The following is a 22,890-nucleotide window of genomic DNA, read 5'->3' as shown; positions in this document are numbered from 1 at the left end:
AATTTAATTTTTTTTTTTTTTTTAAACGGGAGCCACGGGAAAACCGCATTATAATTGATTCGCGTTATAACGCGTCACATTATAACGGGGTTTACCTGTATATTTAGTGGATGTTTGACATATTTAAAACAACAATATCAATGATGGATTATAGATTGTGAAAATTGCAACACACTGTAAAGTGCAAAGAAAACCTTTTATCCTGTAATAATAGCAGATAAAGGAATTACAATTACAATTCCTTAAAACATGTGGTGAAAAGAATATCTTGTGGCACTTACAGTATACAGTAACCAGGAAAAATAAAATGAAAGGAGAAATATTCCACATTGTGGGACAATAAGAGAAGTTCACAAGGTGAGAATTTACCTCACATCCACATATTTCTTTACAGATTTTAAAGAAGAGTCAAATTAAATAATGTTTTTCCTTTCTTTCGAAAGTCTCAATAATATGGAGATATTCTGTAGTTAGGTGCCTTTCAGATGAGAGATCAGAGTTGATTAATGGTATTTAATAAAAACAATATTTAAAAACAGGATTTGACACTGTCAAAATAGTCCTTTAAAGTTTCTAGTATAAGTTATAGAGTATTCCAAATGAAATTTCGCTGACAATTGTAAAAGGAAAGTTGTAGCTATGCAGCGTTTCATTAGAGCTATTTAGCTCTCGGAAATACCTTGGTGTTTCAGCTGTTCCTGTGTGCGGGTCAGCTGATATTAATGCCAATAAATCTCTGCGTTCTGGTTATCCCTATGTCCGTTTTTTTCCTGTGAGATCATACGTGACACAAAGAATGGAAATCTTACCAACGCATAGGGTTGCCAAGAGGTTGTCCAAAAATACTGGACACAATGGTGAAAGGTGCGACGTGTGAGAGATTCGTTGGTGAGGAAGAATGTTATTTATACTGTAAAGTACCTGACGGTTATGTAATTTTTTCTAAATTTCACTACAAGTGTTCACCAATTTGCACCAATTTATATTCTATTTCGTAAAAAATCTGGGGAGGAGTCTTGGGACGGGGTGGCCTTCTGAGGATTTTTTCAGGAAATAGAATATGAAATGGTGCAAATTGATGCAAATTGGTGCATACTTGGATTGAAATTTTGAAAAAATCCCGTAATGGTCATATAATTTATAAATAAATTACCTGCAGTCATACTGTACATGGCGAGGAATACTAATCTTAATCCTCCTCTCACAAATTCCAAGATTGTTGCACCCCTCCTCATACTCTCATCCCTCTCTCATCCTCCATCCCTTCATCCTCTCTTTTCCCCCACTCCCTTCATCATCTCTCATCCCACCTCCCTTCATCCCCTCTCACTCCCCTCCCTTCATCCTCTCTCTTCCCCCTCCCTTCATCCTCTCTCTTCCCCTCCCTTCATCCTCTCTCACCCCCCTTCATCCTCTCTCACCCTCATCCTTTCTCACCACACCCCTCATTTTATCCTCTCTCATACCCCACTCCCTTCATCCTCTCCCATCCCCCTCTCTTCATCCTTTGAATAAAAGAACGTCTTTTCTATGACAGTATGCCACTTTATTTTGGCTGTTCCTCTACATGCCTGCTCTTATGGAGCTATCCAATACAGGGGAGGAAGTCTTATCCATGCTGGGCTTGTCTGCGGTAATCAGCTGGAAGAGTAATGGAGTTTTGCATTTTCAGCTATTCCTGCGTTGCATCGAAACTCCCTACTCTGGACTGAGAAAGTATGGTGGCCACACGGGTCCAAACCAATGCATTTCACTGGTTTTGCTTCCTGAGGAGGCAGTAGATGAAAATAGTCCAAACATGCCCTGCTAAAATATCAGTGCAGGAACAGCTGTATTGCTGAGATGCCTGGACTCTTTTCATTTCATCAGCTGCCAAATACCAACAGACTAGGCATGGGTAAGATTTCCCTTCTTTGTGTCCCGTATGATTCCTGGCCTTAAGCACCAAAAGATATTCTTTTCAAAACCTGCGAAGGAATTCATATTTCTTAGTTAATTACTGGCCAGTTATCATACTGTCATAGTGAATGTAAAGTGCAGCTGGAATTTTTTACTGGCAAATTAAATGGCAGGTGCATCCAGTGTAAATATGGAGATGTGATTCCTTGTGGGTTAAGAAGGCAAATCAACAGAAGTTGGATACATAATGTCAGATGCATTGACCCTTATGACATTGTTTTCTGCAGAGAATTGCGATAAGTATAAATGGGCAAATTATTTGCCAAAGTTCAAGTTGATCACGAAAACCGAATTTATTCGCAAGTGCCAAACTTTTGCGGACTCATCTGAGTTCAAACAGGCCCGCCTCTCAAAAACTAAATTTTGCATGCATTATAATAGGTTCCATTCAAAGATCAATCCAAATTAAAAAGAAACTAAATAGAATACGGATTTTTGCTTTAAAATTAGGGATATGTAAGTAAATATTTGAAAGCTTTGTCAGAACGAATAAAGAAAAAATATTTATTTGAGTAGAAAGAAGAGATATTGAATCTTAGGGAGATTTTGCTCAGATTTTTATTAAAAAACATACAGTAGACTTATGGTTTGCAAAGATTCACAGAACTTTATCGAAATCTTTGCAGGCGGCATTTCGATATGTTTCTGACTTTAGCTATGCTTTTGATCACATAACATAATGAAGAGTCTTGTGAGACTGAAAAATACATAAAGGCTCTTTGACTGTTGTTTATCCCTTGTCTAATAGTCCATCAAATGAAATAAGATGTAAACATTTTTAATAGTGATGTGATTGTAATCCTTTTTTAATGCATGATATGGTTTTCTCCAATGAGATACTTTTTTGTTAGTTTAACAGATGATGTGCAATCTTTGTAATATGTTTAATACATACCTACACCTGGCTACATGTATGTACTGTAAAGGGAATAAGATATAATCTCTCCTAATATTAAATAACAATGATACAAATAGGCTACTGCTGGTGGATGGAGCTTACTTTGCTGCTTCCATGTTAAGAAATTTAATTTACCTAGTCTTTCTTTTGCATTAAGTCGCAAACCATGCATAATTGGGTATTTTTTGTGCCAAAAAGAGCCACGACTCAGTTAGGGTTAGAAAACATTTCGCCAAGCAAGTCCCAAGTCAATGTGCATTGTAATTTTATTTAATATGCTAGTTTGCAACATTCCCTAAAATTGCTAGATTCACTCATTACTGATATTATAAATATGGAACAACAATGGTTTTTAACGCCACTGATATATATATAAATATATTGAAAAGTACTGTATAATAATTTAAATGAAATATTTACAATATCAGTATAGCTGGAATCAACTGACTTTTATTGCAGAATCCATTTTGGAGAATTTTTACAAAAATCAAAACGAGGGGTCAGATCTAATCTAGATATCTACTGCTCTCAAGCCAAAAAATTTAATGTTTCAGGGTCCATGCATCTTCCTCAGGAGTAAAAATTAGATATGGACTATACAACCAGTTCTCCAAAAGGTCCAATCAGAAACCATTTTACAGTAGAAGGGCAACAAGCTTATTATAATGTAATATTAAATACATTAAAAAACGTGATTATAATATTGCATCATTTGTAAGCATTGCGGGACGGTGAGCCAGCTGGCTAAAGTCTTCCTACACTAATGCAGTGTGATATGCCTGTTTTTTATTGTTAGAATGTGAGTTTTATTGTCATAAAACTTTTTTACCTTGAGTGATCTGTGCTATGCCAGTTTCTTTCTCTCAACATTGGGGTACATCATCCTGAGGACCTGATCTACTCTGATGACAACTGCATCACCCACCCACCACTGACTGTTTGAGTCAACCCTGCCCATTTCACTCTTACATCTTGTAAGTAGTCAATTCAATAGAGCCAAGTCAATTGAAGGCTTTTTTCCACGTTGCTATTTTGCTGCACTTAAATTTATTTTTGTTTCCTCCCCATGCTCCCCTTGGATTTTGTGCGTTTCATTGCCTTAATTTATAAATTAGTTTCAGTGTGAAAATTGTACTTTGTTCCTGCTGTTTTCATACTAGTGACTTAGGCAGCTGAGAGTCCAAGGGCCATATTAAGACCCTTCACAGGCCACCAGTTGAAGTGCCTTGGATTAGATACTGTAATCAGTTGGGGTGATAGGTTTACACTGTTTTCACCTTTGGAAATCAAGATGGATTCATAGATTAGATATGCTCATGCCATCTGTCTTAAATGAGGTTCTGGATGTTTGCTTTTTTTGTTGTTATTTTATTAGGTTGGAATTGATTCAGCCTGTATTATGTTATTTTGTTACATATGCTAGACAACATTGTGAATGATAATTATGGGTGTTTCTTTATATTTGAGTGTTATCCAATCCAGTAAGAGGTTAACCACGTTTATGGTTTCTATTAAGTCATTGGCTAATGATTAATGAAGTCACTGTGCTCCAGAAATATGTAGCCTGAGGAAGCATAAGGGAAAACTTGCATCAGAAATAATGATTGAGTTTTACCACTGATATTTAAATCATCTTTGACAGCCACATTGCATACTTTTTAAATGTATTTTAAGGAAATTATTGGATATTGATCCATTTGCCTTGACATGAGAGCATACACCACCCATACAACTGTGTGTATATGCTACTTTGGCTGGAGCAGTTGTGCATGTCCTAGTTATTCAATTTGGGATTTCCCATTTATTTGCAATGCAACCAAACCTTTGTTTTTTATTTTAACTTTCATGACACTTCTTATAAAGGGAAGAATTTCAAGGGGCTTTCCATTCAATGTACCATAGCCATCACTGAGAATATATACTGTGATTAGCTCTAAATGATGGTCTATGCGTTGAAAACGGCACTTCGTCTCAATTCTTAAGCTCCCTATACTGCTAAATACCTTTGTTTCTCCTAAATCATCTTCTTGGTATGCAGGGTGCCATGGAAAGCTCTATGCAGAATTAGACTTTCCACTTTTGGGTTACTAGTTTATTTCCCTACCTATGGTTTTAGAAATAGATTAATAAAGTACATAAAGAGGTGCTCAATCTTGTACCTTTTAAGAAAAAGTCATGTCCTTTCTTATATTTTATGGAGATTCATAAGAGGAAGATCATATATATATAGCACAATAGGAAAATGGTGGGATAATATTTTTTTATATAGTTTTTGTAAAAGATACTTTGAGGAATAAACAGGTGAACTGCTAAAACAACCAATAGGCTTAGAATGGGAAATAAAATTTGGCAGAGCTGTCTTGGTCGTTAAATATTTCATACAACTTTAACAGTTGACCTTCGACTACTGTTCTGCTAAGTCTTGTTATTGATTTTGACAATTATGTGACTGGAGAGCAACATTCATCCTAAATCATATTGTAATGCAATGACTAACCAATAACTATTGTCAAATAGTTGTGATTTTTACTAAAAACTTAACATGCCAAAATTATCACCAGAAAAATTATCTTCATACCCTTGTGCCAGACCTTCATTTATTTCAAACTTTGGAAACAACATTTTGATCTATAAAAGCTCTTGTCAAGAGACACGCAACATGTTAGATTATCAGGTGTGACAATGTGTAAATAACAAGTGAGCGTACAAAAGTATGGTTCAGAAAGAGTAGCCCATTATGGTGGCTCCAGACATCTGTAGTTAATAGCAGTTATATAAAAATCATGGAAGGCGACCAATGTTGTGACTGTTGGAAAAAATGATTACCCGAGAGAGACTAAGCGATGCCTTCCACACATTTCCAGCTGCAATGCAAGAGTGTTTAAATAAAAAATTACCACACTTAACAAGGAGTTTGATAGAGTGTTAACAATCCTCAACTTCACATTAAGCTGTTAACCAACCAAGTAGTCATTAACTGTTGGTTATAACAGCATTTGTGATATTACTACTGCTAATTATAAATGTGACAGTAAGTTCCAACTTTTGACTTAGGGATTTCTTTTCCATTCCGTCTGCATACATTTCATGCACATTTCTCGTTTAGTAAAATGAAGGTAATTCACAAGAGTTATGCCATGCTTTTAAAAACAGTTCCCCCAATTTACGATGGAAGTTTTGAAAGCCTATATTAATGTTGATTTCTCCTGAGCCTGTTAACTAATAAAGCTGTAGCACATTTTTACCAAGTCTGAGTGTTTGTATTTCATGTCATTTTACTAGTCTGTAAGGGGAAGAAATAGACCCGAGTAAAATAAAAAAAGATAATGAAATTCATGTTCTCTGATAAACTGCATTTTCCCCCTAAACACAAACCAAAAATACAGTAAATCATCACTATTGTCATTGAAATTTTTTATATTAGAATCACATTTAAATTTCACATTTGCAGTAGATTGTAAATAATTCCTGCATGTCTAAAATATGTCATACTGATCTGGAAAAAAAGAACTACAGTATGATTGGTCATAAAGATTAAGGGGCATATGCAGAGAACTGCGAGAATGGCCATTCGCCAGACTTAGAACTCTCCATGTTTTTGGCGGATTCCCCTCGCAGTATGCATTAAAGTGCGTATATCTGGGAGAGGGATCTGGCAGAGAGATGGCAAGCCCTGGCGAGAAGGGCTCCGCTGGCGAGATCTGTCAGCAGAGAGCGAGATCCGCCTCTCTCTGCACAAATCTCGCCGGCAAATGAAAAAAATTTACATAACAAATCTATTACTATTGTACATGTGCAGGAGGTCTCCGGAGATGAACCGCGTTGGTTTTATGGCCGGCAACCCTCTGCTTCCCGAGATACAGGCCCCGTTATGAGGTGCCGGTATCTCCTATGCATGGAGATAGCCCGATCACGTGACCCGGGACATTTCCATTCATAGGAGATATCGGCACCCCATAAAGGTGCCTGTATCTCGGGAAGCAGAGGGTCCCTGGACATAAAACCAACACGGTTCATCTCTGGAGACCCTCTGCACATGTACACTATTAATAAAAATACAGTAATGCTGCTTCATTAACTTAGCGGCTATCCGTTAAGGCAATGAAGTGGTTAAGTGACAGTAGCATGTTTATTGGGGACAATTGCCCCCAATAAACATAGCAAAATAAACACAATCAGCCTCTGTGCCCCCAACAACCCCTAAACCCACCTTATATACATAACCCATAGTTATTTTTTTAGGCACAGGAATGGTACTATAGGCTGGTGGTGGCCCTCGGGTGTTTCCGCAGGGGTCCTCGCTTGCCTGCAGTATCAAGTCTGTGCCCCCCAAAAATAATAAAAAAAACAAATACTTTAACATAAATACACCACCCCATTACTCACCCCCGTGAGGCATAAGCACCATCACCCCTACACACCGGGAGGCCTACCCTCCGTACCTTGAGGACAAACCCCCCTATCCCCAATACCCACAATCAAAACAATACACACACCCGCAACAAACATAACAATTGTTAAAAAGCTATGCATAACCCACCCACAACATATTGCAAATATATTGTGGTGTTACTTAACCCCTTAATAACAATAACGCTAAAGTTAAATAACGCTAAATAAGCGCTAAAGTTATTAATGGGTTAAGCCACCCTGCCCCTATTCAATGTATGTATAATGTTAAATATATATCATACAAATACATGTATGATTAAGCAATCTACAAAGAAATGGTAAAGGATATCCAAGAATTAATTGAACACTACAATTGAACAATGTGTACATGATGCAAATAATATTTCCATCCTGTACACAATAGTAATCAAAGGTCCAAAACAAATACACGATTGAAAGTAAACATGCAATATAAACATAGCAAGTAGACAATAATAAATTACCAACACACAATTTATGGCATCCAAAATACATTAGAAGAAAATCCAAAACAAAAACCATATTCAATATTGTTATGCAAAAACAATTCCATAGCAAAAAAAAATCTACAGTATTTCTAACTAACACGATCATACACAATCTAAGTTCACCAAATAAGCCACAATAAAAATCAAGGCAGGGTCCCAACATATACCCATGCAACCATCATCATCTTAAATGACATAACAAATTATACAAAACATTTCACACACACAATTCTAACCAAACAGGGGAAATACTAGTACAAGACATGAAAACATGTAATTAACATTTGCAAAACAACCCTTTAATTAACATGTATATATATAGCTCCATATGGATATATATATATATATATATATATATATATATATATATAATCAAAAAAATAAATAGATGATACCGTTCTGTGGCTAACGAAATGCTTTTATTTGTGCGAGCTTTCGAGATACACTGATCTCTTCTTCCGGCGATGTTACAATGAATGAAGCAAAAGGTAAACTTAAAAACAGTGTCTCTTGGAATGTTATCTGTGCTGTTCCTTCCCCTGGTGTGGATGTGTTTTATGGCTAGAGGTGTCAAAAGGTTACTGTGAAAGCAAGTTAAGAAAGAGTGTGTATGTGTATCAGTGTGAATAAAAATGAATGGAGAGACCACAGTGTATACAGTGCTTTACACAAGGTGTGTGTGGAGTGGGACTGGATATAAATGGTGTGGGTGGGTGTGGAAATGTGAGAGTTAGTAGCACAACTAAAAGTGTGTGTGGATACTTAGTGGTCCCTATTGGTGTATAGGGATGGAAAAACAAGGAGTATTAGTATGTGTGAGAGACAGCTGTGTGTGCAAACATATAGCACAGTATGTACAGACATGGCCTTTAGCGCTTATGGGACGAGCGTTCACTACTGTCAGTAATGACTCATAAAATTTCGATCTCTGTTTAGGCCACTGCTAAGTGTCCCGAACACTCTGCAGCAGCCAGCACAACGACTAATAATACAAACATTGACAGTCACCAAGAGCAGGACTGCACTGTTAACCTCTCAGGTTACACACCTAATCAAGCAGAGTCCTCAGTATTATCAAAGGGTCTCACATTCTGCCCTACCAAGCCTATGGACAAGATTGAGCTGTGCAGTGACCTGGAAGAATTCTTCAGAAGGCTGCGTCTTAAGGAGTTCTTCCACAACAGACACAACCAAGATTATGCCAACACTGCAGAAGGAGAGCCGCTGCACATGAGCAGGGAGAAGCAAAAATCCAACTGGATCCCACAAACTGGGCGCAACCCCACATTGGATCGGTACATTGAAAGCTTCAGACACAGCGCCAAAACCACCATCCTGGACAAAGTAAGGAAACAAACATATAATCTGACACTGATGGAGAGGAGAGCCATAGAATCGCTAAAGGCCAACCGCAACATAACAATCAAACCTGCAGACAAGGGAGGAGCAGTGGTCATAATGAACACCACAGACTACCTGCGGGAAGCACACAGGCAACTCTCTGATTCAAAGTACTACACCCAACTGCAGGAGGATCCAACTAAAAAATACATGCGAGAACTCAACAGGATCATTAAAACACTCCCGATCCGCACAAGAGAACAAATTCTGGACCTGATACCAGCTAACCCAAAACCTGGCACATTCTACATGCTCCCTAAAATTCACAAAGAGGGCAACCCTGGGCGCCCTATTATCTCTGGATCTGGCACACTTACCGAGAATATTTCTGGCTGGGTGGAGGGCATTCTAAAACCACTTGTCAGGAACACACCCAGCTATATCCAGGATACCACCGACCTACTAAACAAACTGAATGCTATTGGCCCCCTCCCAACAGGAACACTACTAGCAACCATGGATGTAGAGTCACTTTATACCAACATCCCCCACGAGGATGGGATTTCAGCCTGCAGATACTTTCTGGGACCGCAGGAGCCACTCACAGAGACAGTGACTAAATGCATCGAATTTATTCTGACCCATAACTACTTCACATTTGGAAATGACACATACCTTCAGACAACCGGGACCGCTATGGGTACTCGGATGGCGCCACAGTATGCCAATCTGTTCTGCGCAAAACTGGAAAGTGACTTTCTGTCCACCTGTCACTTGAAACCCCTTACATACCTTCGCTACATCGATGACATCCTCCTGATTTGGACCTCTGGCGAACAGGACCTCCTACAGTTCTATGACAACTTCAATACTTTCCACCCGACCATCAACCTCAAACTCACCCATTCCCCGGATGAAGTACATTTCCTAGACACCACCATTACTATAAAGAACAACCAACTACAGACCTCTGTATACCGCAAACCTACAGACAGAGCCAGCTATTTGAGGGACAACAGCTTCCACCCGACACACACCAAACATGCAACCATCTACAGTCAAGCCATATGATACAACCGGATATGCTCCGACACAGCAGACAGAGACCAGCGGATTAAAGCCTTGCGATCAGACTTTATAAACCGTGGATATAATCACAGAATTGTAGACCAGCAAATTCACAAAGCCACCAGAATACCAAGAAGTGATCTCCTTGAATACAAACAGAAGGAGACAAGCGACAGGGTACCTTTGGTGGTCACATATAACCCACACCTAGGAGCCCTACGCAAGATCGCCAGGAAACTACAACCCATCCTCCAGGAAGATACAAGACTGCAACAGGTCTTCCCTGAAGCACCCTTATTATCATACAGACAAGCCCATAATCTCAAGAATATTATGGTGAGGAGTAAAGTATTCAGCAGTACAACTGAATGCGGGACAAAACCATGCCAGGACCCAAGATGCAAAACCTGCGCAATGCTCTACACAGCGGACACAATACAAATACCACACAGGAATCGGGAATACAAAATCAGAGGAAGGTTCACCTGTTCTTCCAGCAATGTCGTGTACCTCATCATGTGCATGAAATGCCCAGGGGGCTGCTACTACATAGGTGAGACAGGGCAGGGGCTAAACAAGAGAATGAACCTGCATCGCCACAGCATCACACGCGGTACAAGAGACAGTCCTGTTGGCGAACATTTCTCTGCCTCTGGCCATCAGATGAATGATCTGAGGGTTGCCATACTCAAAGGTAATCTTAAAACCCCGAAAGAGAGACGGTTGCATGAATACAAATTTATGCAACTGTTCGGGACACTTAGCAGTGGCCTAAACAGAGATCGAAATTTTATGAGTCATTACTGACAGTAGTGAACGCTCGTCCCATAAGCGCTAAAGGCCATGTCTGTACATACTGTGCTATATGTTTGCACACACAGCTGTCTCTCACACATACTAATACTCCTTGTTTTTCCATCCCTATACACCAATAGGGACCACTAAGTATCCACACACACTTTTAGTTGTGCTACTAACTCTCACATTTCCACACCCACCCACACCATTTATATCCAGTCCCACTCCACACACACCTTGTGTAAAGCACTGTATACACTGTGGTCTCTCCATTCATTTTTATTCACACTGATACACATACACACTCTTTCTTAACTTGCTTTCACAGTAACCTTTTGACACCTCTAGCCATAAAACACATCCACACCAGGGGAAGGAACAGCACAGATAACATTCCAAGAGACACTGTTTTTAAGTTTACCTTTTGCTTCATTCATTGTAACATCGCCGGAAGAAGAGATCAGTGTATCTCGAAAGCTCGCACAAATAAAAGCATTTCGTTAGCCACAGAACGGTATCATCTATTTATTTTTTTGATTATTGAAGCTCGGCTAACACGGTACTGATACCTCTACATATATATATATATATACACACATTCACATGGGCATTAAATGGACAGTAAAAAAATAGATCTGACATTTAAAAAATAAAATAAAAAAACATTTACTACATAAATAAAATACATTCCTTTAGTTTACTTACCATTAGATGACCAATGACCGACTTCCGTTTACACCGCTACGTCTGTAACAAAACCAAAGATAGGAACCAGGAACCCATAAAATAAAAAACCTTTGTAATCCAATGTGGTGTCTTCTTTCGTGTCTTTATAATCCATACCGTCTGTGGTCTTCTTTGCCGTCTGCGGGGTCTTTTATTGTATTTATTGTTCTTTATGTATTTTAAATGGGCAAATTCACTATTATCCAGATGTGGATAATAGTAATTGTGCCCATTACTATACTGTATGTTTTTTGGGGGGTGGGGTATTTCTTTATTAATATTTGTGTTTCTAAATTAATTTGGGGGGGGGGGCACAGAATTGGTACTGCAGGCCCATGCGGACACCTGCGGGTAACACCCGAGGGCAACCGCCGGCCTATAGTATCATTGCTGTGCATATATGTACTGTATGTTAGGGCGGTATAGGTGTTGTTGGTGTAATATATATATATATATATATATATATATATATATATATATATATATATATATATATATATATATATATATATATAAAGCAGAAAATAGCCGTGTTAGTCCAGTTGCGATAGTGCAGAATAAATGAGTTCTTCAGTATTATATGATACCTTTTTTATTGGACTAACAATTTATATCATAGGACAAGCTTTCGAGAGTTATCCTCTCTTCTTCAGGTCAAGCAATACTGATATACAAATGATTCAATGGCTAAAACAGTGTAGAGAGAGGAACAAAACCCCCAGATATTTACTGTGGATAAGGTAGGGTGTTAAGTGTTTGAAGCCAAGGGACAGTGTCAAAGAAAGGTGGGGAGGGGAAGGGATGCTGGGGGGGAGAGAAAGTGTGGATAAGAATTGAGGCAAGCAGCATATCTTTCTTCTTCGTGATGGAGTATAGAGTGTCTGTGAATATTCATTCTTCCTTGTAGTTTTTGGCTGGTTTCCCCAATGTAGCAACCTTGGTCACATTTGTTGCACTGAATCATATACACTATATTCCTGGATGTGCAGCTGTATGATCCTTTAACATTGAATGTTCTATGGTTGTGACTGGCTGTGGGATCTTGGCAAATATATTTGCAGAGTTTGCAGCGTTTGTTGCTGCACGGTTTTGTGCCATTATCCATGTCTTTAAAATCGTTGTGAAGTTTTCTGCTGACTAATTTCAGTTTGAGGTTTGGTGGTTGCCGGAATGCAAGAATGGGAGGTTTGGGAAAGATTTCTTTTAATGTCGCATCCTCTGTCAGCATGGGTTGCAGGTCCTTGATTATTTTTCGTATACCCTCTAGGGTAGGGTTGTATGTGGTCACTAGTGTTATGCGTGTAGTAGGTTCTTTCTGTCTGTATTGTAGCAGGTGTTCTCGTGGGGCTTTTAGTGCAGATGTAATAGTTTTGGCAATGGTCTTTGGTTTGTATCCCTTCTGTCTGTGAACGATTCGGTCAGGGTTGTGAGATGCCTCTTTCTGTCTTCAGTGTCAGGGCATATGTGGTGGTATCTTATAGCGTGGCTGTGTATGATACCTTGTTTTGTATGAGTAGGATGGAAGCTGGAGTTGTGGAGGTAACTGCATCTGTCAGTTGGTTTCTTGTATACAGATGTGTGTAGTTTGCCATCTTTCAGTGTTACTGTAGTATCTAGAAAGTTTATTAGGTTTGCCGAATAATCCATTTTGAGTTTAATTGATGGATGGAATGAGTTCAGGGACTCGTGGAATTGTTTCTGAAGTGCCTCGCAACGGGCAGGAATTTTAGGTCCTCGTCTGAGTTCTGATTTGTAAGCGCTTTTCTTATAGTGGACCTATGGATCGCCATCCGTTCCTTAAATGCACGACTAGTTTTGCCTATATAGAAAAGGCCACAAGGACACCTAATAAAATAAACGACAGAGTGTTTCGCAATTCATGTAGTTGTTGATCCGGATCTTATTCCCTTTGTGTGGGTGAGCAAACGTTTGCCCGGTCTGCATATAGCTGCAATTGATGCAGCCATGGCACTTGAAGACCCCAGGTTTTCTATGAAGCCATGATGTATTCGGTGCATATTTTGAGACCGGATCTGCTTGTATTAGGACATCCTTCAGGTTACGGCCTCGTCGGTAACACAGACGTGGTGGAATTTGACAGAAACTGCCAATCTTGCTGTCATTGGCCAGGATTTTCCAATTACTATGAATACTGCGTTTTATGAGGCTAGAGGAGGTGGAATATGTACTACTGATGTTGATCCGTTTGTCCTCGGCAGCATGTAGCCGAGTCGTGAGTAGGGAGTTCCTGTCCGCAGCTCGTGCCTTGGCAAGGGCATTTTCCACTTCAGCCTTATGATAACCTCTGGCTAGAAACCGTTGGGCCATCTTGCGTAATGAATCTTCCACTGCCAATGGGTCGCTCGTAATCCTTTTAACTCTCAACATTTGTGAGTAAGGGAGACCCTGTTTTAGTGAGGCAGGATGATGGCTAGTTGCAAGAAGTAATGTGTTCATATCTGTTGTCTTCTGAAAGATCTTAGTCGCAAGTTTGCCATCTTTTTTATAGACCACTGTGTCCAAAAATGTAATACTGGACATATCGTGTTCAGCCGTGAACCGTATTGTTGATGGAATTAAATTTAGATGTAGAATAAACTGTTGTAGCTCCTCCTCTTGTCCTCCCCAGATCAAGAGTACGTCGTCAATATAGCGCGTATAGTGGAGGATGTGTTCCGCGAAAGGTACGTTGTGTAATATATGTACCCATTCATAGCTGTCCATAAAAAGATTGGCATATGCGGGTGCCATTTTCGAGCCCATGGCCATCCCCATTAATTGGAGATAAAACTACCGTTCGAATCTGAAGAAATTCTTGTGTAAGATTACTTCAATGAGGAGCAGTATGAATTCAGATGGGTGACCATCATGGCTCGGAAGAAGAGAGTAATATTCACGAATAGCCTCCATGCCCTCCACATGTGGAATGTTGGTGTAAAGGCTTGAGACAGCCATCGTTACCAGTAATTTATCCGTGATGACTATCGTAATCGTGTCAAGTTTATTAATGAAATCTGTGGTGTCCTGTTCATAAGATGCCATATTCACAACCATGGGCTGTAGTAGAAAGTCAACGTACTGGGAAATCGGGTGACAGAGGGAACCTTTGGCTGAGATTATTGGTCTGCCTGGTAAGTTGATGATGGATTTATGGATTTTGGCGAGGATGTAGATAACTGGTACTAGTGGATGTTGTTGCGTCAAGAAGTTACCGGTTTCCTCCGATATCCAACAATTGTTGACTCCAAGTTGAATAATAGAGTCAATCTCTTTTTTGAATGCTGTCGTTTGGTCCACCTTCAGATTCTTATAATGCCTCGTGTCACTGAGTTGTTTCAAAATCTCATTCCGATAATCAGTGTAGTTCAGGATCACAATGCCACCTCCTTCATCAGCAGGTTTAATGATGATTTATTTGTTATCCCGTAGGGTTTTGATGGCCAGTTTCTCGTCCAAGGACACGTTCGAGAAGCTTTTCCTGTAACTTTTGATATGTTTCCACGTGTCACTGCCCAGGAGCCCAATGAAGGTTGATATGCTGTGGTTGGTTACTACAGGGTCAAAGTTACTCTTTGTCTTAAATTTGCTGGCGGCAAAGTCCACTTGGTTGGGGTTTGGTCTTTCCCAATCTGATCTTGAGAAGAAGTCTTTGAGGCGTAGTTGACGATCCAATTTAAACATATCAATCTCCCACTTTAATGGATCTTGCATATTTTTAGGAAAGAATGAAAGACCCTTGCTTAGGATAGGAGAGATGTGGTACAATGTGGGGATAGGAGAGGTAAGTAAATGCATAGCTACCTGTTAAGTTTCGGATGGATACACAAGTAAACATGTCAGCATTTACTCTGTTGCAGGTCTCTGCATGCCGTGCTTCCACTAGTCTTCAGTTGATGATGTCTCAGATCCTCCACTGTGCGAGAGAGAGAGAGAGAGAAAGAGAGAGACTTTTATACCTTCCCATTATACAGCACAAAAAAGAACACAAGTGGGATACCAGAAAAATATACTAATTGGGATTTACAATATATTAAAATAATTTTAATATTTTCAAGAATTAAATAGAAATAGCCATGTTAGTCCAGTGGTAATAGTGCAAAAGAAATGAGTACTTTTTTATTTGGACCAACATTTGATATTATAAGACAAACTTTTGAGAGTTCTCTCTTTTCTTCAGGACCAGCAATACTGATTCACAAAATAGTCCATGAGTTCAACTCTGTGAGGATTACGGACACAAGCCTACCCCGTGCTTCCTTTCGCACAGCTCCACACACGTGCGGGCACCTTCAGCCCGTACTCCTCTCCTGATAAGCACAGCGTGCATGCGTGCAACGGTGACAACACCTGATGCTGCAGACTCGGGCTCCGCCTCCGGATTGCACCGCACGCTCCCAGTGTGCAGCACGCGCACGTGCCACGCCCCCAAGCTCCATGGCAACAACATCATCAGCTGATACAAGCAGCTGCACCTGCTCATTAGTTCCAGCCTATCACAGGCTTCTGTGGAGGCCGCGCCTCTGCTCCACCCACCCCCTATGGGGATTGGCTAATGAAGCCTATATATGCTCAGCTGTGCCATAGGCACTTTGGCTGAGCATAGAATGTGTTACTCTGTGTTTGTCTCTGCTGATCCGGCCTTGTCCCTGTCCTGTTACCTTGCTTCCTAGATTAACCCCTAGTGTACAGACCCGGCTTGCCTTTGACCACCCGCTTATCTGGAATACTGAACTCGGCTGCCTTTGACTGTCCGCTGTTCTCATACCCTGACCATGGCTTTGAACTTCAACTACCCTGCTCTCTCCAACCCTGACCTTGGCATAGTACCTTCCATGCTCCGGACCTCTCGTGAACGGAGCCTGGCAAGTATACAACTACCCTGGCCTCTCCACTCCAGACCTGGCTACCAAGACTATCCTACACTCCGGATGTGGCTTCCGTGTTTGTGGCTGGTGTTTACCTATTCCCATCTCAGTACCGGGTCTCGTCCTGTTTCTGATGAGCACACCGTAACAAACTCAGATGTAAAATCTGATGATGTAAAATCAGAAGAAGTAGAGAAGGAATAGCAGAAGGATTGTAAATAAACAGGCAGAGCAATAAATGGATGAAAGAAAAAGTGAAAAACAGGACCAAGCATTTATCAGCAGTGTGAAGAGGAGTTGGAGTGCAACAGGGATGTGGGAGGAGAAGGGGCTTCATTTTAAAATTAACAGAGAGGCAGGGAAAAACCATTACAAACATTTCTGATAGTGTAAGAAACCCTATATCAGTATTAAGGGGCCTATGCAGAGAGCAGCGAATTTTAAAATTGGCGAATTTATTAAAAAGTAGCTTTTTTGGAGAGTTTTAATCTCCATATGCAGAAAAGTGCGAATTCTGCTATGTTTAACATGGATGCGTGTGGCGAGTTTAAATTGGCGAGATGAGCGCTTCAGAAATGTGTTAAAACAAATTCGCGCCTTTTTTTTTCCCTTTGCAATGGCCGCGAGCGGCAGTTTTTTTTGGCGAGGCAAAACGGAGACAATCGCGCCATTTTATTGGCGCGAACAGCCGCTAGATGCCGTTTGCGCCTCTCTGCATACGGATATTTTTTAAACTGGCGAGATTGCGGTTCTCGCCAGCCGCGAGGCGAGTTTTACAAATAGAAAAGAAAAATTGGCGCGTTTTTCGGAAATCTCCATTTTCTGCTGTTTTCTGCGCGATTATCTCCAAAAAATGGCGAATTTCGAAAATTCGCTGCTCTCTGCATAGGCCCCTAAGTCTTCTTTTTTTTAGTGTCAAGGAGCACGGTTATTTTGAGTTGAAATGTTTTCTGTTCTAGAGCACTTCTATACATTACTTTGAGGGTTTGGATTTTTAAATAATTTACAGAATTATCTTGCTGTGAGAAGTAATGTCCCACTGGAGTGCAATATCTTCCTTCTTCATGGTATGTTATTCTGTGTCTCTGTAGGTTCATTCTGGCTTGAAGTTTTTGTCTGGTTTCACTAATGTAGCATGCTTGGTCACATTTGCTGCATTAAGTCATATATATCACATGATGTGCAGCAGTATGATACTTTAACATCAAATAAAAAAATATGGATCAGACAGCACCCCTAAATAGAAACAGTTTCTGATAATAATGACTAACAAGAACAAAGATCTTCAGCAGAAGAAAAAAATATTTATTTATTACATGTTAAACCAGGAAATAATATATTGAGAGTTACCTCTTGTTTTTAAGAATGTCCTGGGCACAGCGTTATGATGACAATACATGGTTACATTAAATGAACAGAGATTATACATGTCAGGCCAATGTGACAGGGCCTTAACCCCTGTCTAAAAAGGGCTCTACATAGGAAGCCTGTATCTGGTCGATGAGTCCAGCAGGGAGCTGGTTAATTGCAGCTTTACACTAATAGCCAGTATTCATCTGGCTCATCAATCAGGTAGAAAAGCCTCCTGCGTAAACTGTAGGGGATCCTCTATAGCACATGAGAGCATATCTGGCCTGTCATTGGCTGTGCACGGCCTTGTGACCACGTCGCGGCACAGGAAGACAAAATTCTGGTCTTCCCTGTCAGCATAGATGTCACAGCGCTTTGCGCGCCCACACACACACACACACACACACAGCCACTGGGGCCTGCCCCATAGAGGGCTGTGCTGTGGTGTGTGGCGCGCATGCTGTAGCGCATGCCACCATGATGACCGTGGACTGAGACTTAGCTGAATTCTTCAAATTACTGGAGGTGGTTTTCGGAGTCTCTGGTAGGTTTTTCCCGTTGTGTGGTGCATGGTAAGAGATGGAAAAGCGCCCGGATTCCTGGTTGAAATTTGGGACCCTAAACAGTCTTTTGGAGTATGATCTCAGGTGATGTGTTGTGTGTTGCAGAGGTGAGGGTTTGTTCAGATACTGCACCGACACACTTTATTCGAGCAAATACCCAGTATGTACCTGGCAGATACCTGGAATGCGCCGCTCCTCACCTCTGACAAGCCCCGTTGCGTTTGCCTTCCCAGCCTGGGTTCATGCCTGGCTGACGGGCGGCTGATCTGTTAAATGATAATGATTAGGATTTAATAGGCTGCAATGCTTCGCGTGTCTACCAGATGGCATAAATTCATGAATTGTAATGCAGTATATATATATATACTGTGCAGTATTGCAGCCAGCAGGAATAAAATGCTTCAATCCCTGCCTGGAAAATAACCCAATGCACTCGGGCAGAAAACAGTCACAAACCTCAATACACCCGGGTATACCCGAATTCGTGGGACTAGCCAAGCTCGAATAAAGTGTGTCGCCAGTGTAGGTGGGTATCTTGTACAGAAAGCATTTGAAGGCAAGGCAGGAAACATTTTTTGTCTAGGCTCAAGCCAATCTAGTTCTTGGAGCATTTTGCAGTTCGGTGTGTTGTGGTTACATGGCAGGACAAAGGGCATATTGAGATGTAGAGAGTATCTAGTTTGCTAAGGTGAGTTAGAGGTGATGTACCATATACTATGGACTATAGTCTATATTTGGCATTAGCATCTGCTGTGCGATGTGCTTTCTGATTAGCGGGCATAGGGAGAATTTGTTCCTATAAAGTACACCCAGTTTGGCATAGGTTTTGGATCTTAGAGTATCAATATGCAACCCAAATGTTAAGTGGGAGTCAAGTCATATGGTCAGATACTTAAAAATGTTGACAGGAGCCAGAATGGTGATAGGGGTTAGTTATGAGTGAAACCAGTTTAAAGCATGTTCCCCTATTCCAGAGCACTGAAACTAGTTTAATAGGATAACATGATCAACATTACCCAAAGCCTTTGCAAAATCTAGAAATATTACCCCAGTAAGTTGTCCCAGTTCCATTTCACACTGGATCTCATTACAAACTTTAAGAGGGTAGTTACTCTGGATTGGTTTGGGCAAAAGCAATATTTGGGTTGACTAAGACATTTTGCCTTGGTATAGTGGATTAATTGGGAGTGGATACATTTTTCCATGACTTTGGATAGAATTTAGAGAAGATAAATGGTCTGTAGTTGGAGACAATGTTTTTGTCACCACTCTTGAAGACTTGGACAACTCAGCAGTTTTCCAGGTCTGTGGCATATGGCCCATAGAAAATATAGAGTTGATTAGGGAGGCAAGCTGTATGGCATTGGCTGGGGCACTGAGTAGTAGGAACTTTGATTGCATTAGCCCAGGTCCACATTGGCTGCTTAGGTTTAATTTTTGGAGCGCCTGTGTAATCTCCTTTTATGATAGCGAGACAATTGAAAACTGTAAGCACTGGTGAGCTTAATAACTGTAGTTAGGGTTGCGCTTTGACAGTAGTGACGTAGCACATCCCACAAAATAACCATTGAATGCGTTTGCAGTGTCAGTGGGATGTGTTAGAGTAGTAGATACAGGGCCTCATGCAGTAAGCCCCGATAAGGCTTTTTCGGCATTTTATAGCCGTTTTTTGCCCTCCTGATTCAGTAAGCCCCGATAAGTGGGAATTATCGGCAACTTTTCTTGCGAAAAAAAAATTTTCGCCACCCGGCTGCCGATAAGCCACTTATCGGGACTTTTTTTTCCCGCCTGAATTCAGTAAGCCCCGATCAGCTTTTTGGTGCTGATCGGCAGGCCAGATTGGAGATTTTATGGCCAATCCAGCCCGCCAACTAAAGTTGGCAACTTGCTGAAGGAGAAGCATCGGCAAGGGCGACACTTAGGAAAAATCAGCCCTTTTTCCTGCCTGTGATTGATGCCGGGGGTCTCCGGAGCTGATACCCGCACCGGAGCCCCCCGGCATGCATCCGAGGCAGGAAAAAGGCATTTAAAAGCCACTTCATTACCTTAGCGGCTAACCGCTAAGGCAATGAAGAAGTTAACCCACCGTGCCAGCGTTATTGTGGGTAGCGGGGATGGGTGAGGGGGGTATTTGGCCCTGGGTGTGAGTTTAGGACTTGCGGGGGGGATGCGGGGGCACTTAACCCCTTCACGACCGTAGCGGTTAATACCGCTACGGTCCTGAAGGGGTTAAGACCTCCCGCTACCCACCCGCAAGCCCTAAACAACCACCGTTGGGGCTAATGCCCCCTTCACACACCCCCACTACCCACAATAATAAAAAAAAAACACCCCAGCACCACAATAACGAATTAAATAAATAATTAAATAATTATATATATATATATATATATATATATATATATATATATATACCCAACAACACCTATACCCCCCTAACATACAGTATAGTAATGGGCAGAATGACTATTATCCACAAATGGATAATAGTGCAGTTGTCCATTTACAATACTTACACAACAATAAAGACTTTAAATACATATAGCACTCACCCATGTCCCACTGCCACGATGAAGGCCATCCTCATCTTCATCCTGCCCATGCCCCATCCGCTTCTGCAAAACAAACACAAGAATTACAACATCCAAATTAATGTCCCCTAACCCCTTAATCACCATAGCGGTTATTAACCGCTACAGTTATTAAGGGGTTAAGCCACCATCACCCACATACCCTCCCCCACAAAGCCCCCCAACCACCCTCACCCAATACCCACAGGGGAGTCCTACCAAATACCCTTGGGCCTAATACCCCCTCCCCCAGCACATACAGTACAATAATGTGCCAAATAACTATTATCCACATAGGGATAATACATTATTTGGCCATTATTAAACACATTCAATAACGTTAAAATGTAAATAAAATTGTACTAACCTCATCAATAAGAAGTCTCCGTCGCCAGCATCATCCTTGGGGTCCGTTGCCAACATTAGAAATAGCCACAACATTTCAATATCATTAACATAACACTGAACCCCTTAATCACCTTATCGGGTACTAACCTGAAAGGTAATTAAGGGGTGAAGCCATCCTGCAATGCCTACAACAGTTATGCATAACATCTTCAGTGAAATAAAAACCAATTGCCTAACCAAATTCCATTTAATCATTCAATCTGTAGGCTCACATGCCTCATAAAACATTGCATTTACAGTGTATACATGTAGCATAACATGTAAACTGCATGTACACGCTGCAAATCAATGTTAACAATACAATAATGCCACTCAAATCGCCATACATCACAAGAAGTATATTATTTAATACAATAAACTCACCATCAATGAATTACCACACATCAATTACATCCCTAAACAATTAAAATACCATCCATACCAATTACACAATGAACTAAAGCTATCCTAACAGAGAACCACTTCAAAACATAGAAAAAAGTACACCAACAAATACAATATACTAAAGCAAGGCTTTCCATATCCTATTGTACGGCCTGGAAGCCCAAAACTTACATCTGTCTAAAAATAAAATACATTTAGCACACATCAATGCATAGCCACAATGATTAACAATACAGAATTAGAAGCTTTAACAACACTATCATTTCTTACCCTGTATATATATCTGTACACATACATACAGACATACATACAGTGGGAAGAAATGATATGCATTATAAAAAATGAAAACATGAAAAAGCAACACAAAAAACAGTTACATTAAGTACATTTCTTTATTTAACTTACCATTACTTGCCCCCACCGACTCCCGTTGATCAGCTTACTCACGAACCAATCCACGACACCATCCACGACACCATCCAGGAACAAATCCACGACACAATCCAGGAACAAATCCACGAACCAAACCAGGAACCAATCCAAGAACAAGTGCAGGAACCAATCCAGGAAGCAAGCCACGAAGAAATCCAAGAAACAATCCACGACACGAACAGGAACCCATAAAAGAAAAGAAAAAAACAAATTAAACATTAAAATAATAAAACATGACAATCAAGGGTTGTACTAGTTTTATTCTTAGTGAATCTGTATTACAATACCTTGTTCCGGGGTCTTCTTGACATCCGGTGCCACGCCCTGGTCTTCAATCTTCAGGAGGAGGTCCGTCCTCCTCGGCATCTGCCTTCAAAATGAGACGACATAGGCTTTTATAGGCCTATGATGTCACATTTGTCGTCATATGGTTCCCACGGCCCTGATTGGGCCGTGAAAACCATGTGTTTTGGCCGATGTAAAAAAATTGATGACGTCACTTAAAGGCAATGCCAGCACAGCCAATCAGAATGGCTTTGCTGCTATTGCCTTTAAGAAAACGTCATGAAATGACACATGGCCGGACTCACATGGTACTTGAACCAATCA

The sequence above is a fragment of the Ascaphus truei genome, chromosome 2, assembly GCF_040206685.1.
Source record: "Ascaphus truei isolate aAscTru1 chromosome 2, aAscTru1.hap1, whole genome shotgun sequence".
NCBI lineage: Eukaryota > Metazoa > Chordata > Amphibia > Anura > Ascaphidae > Ascaphus > Ascaphus truei.
This window is presented reverse-complemented; position numbering follows the sequence as displayed.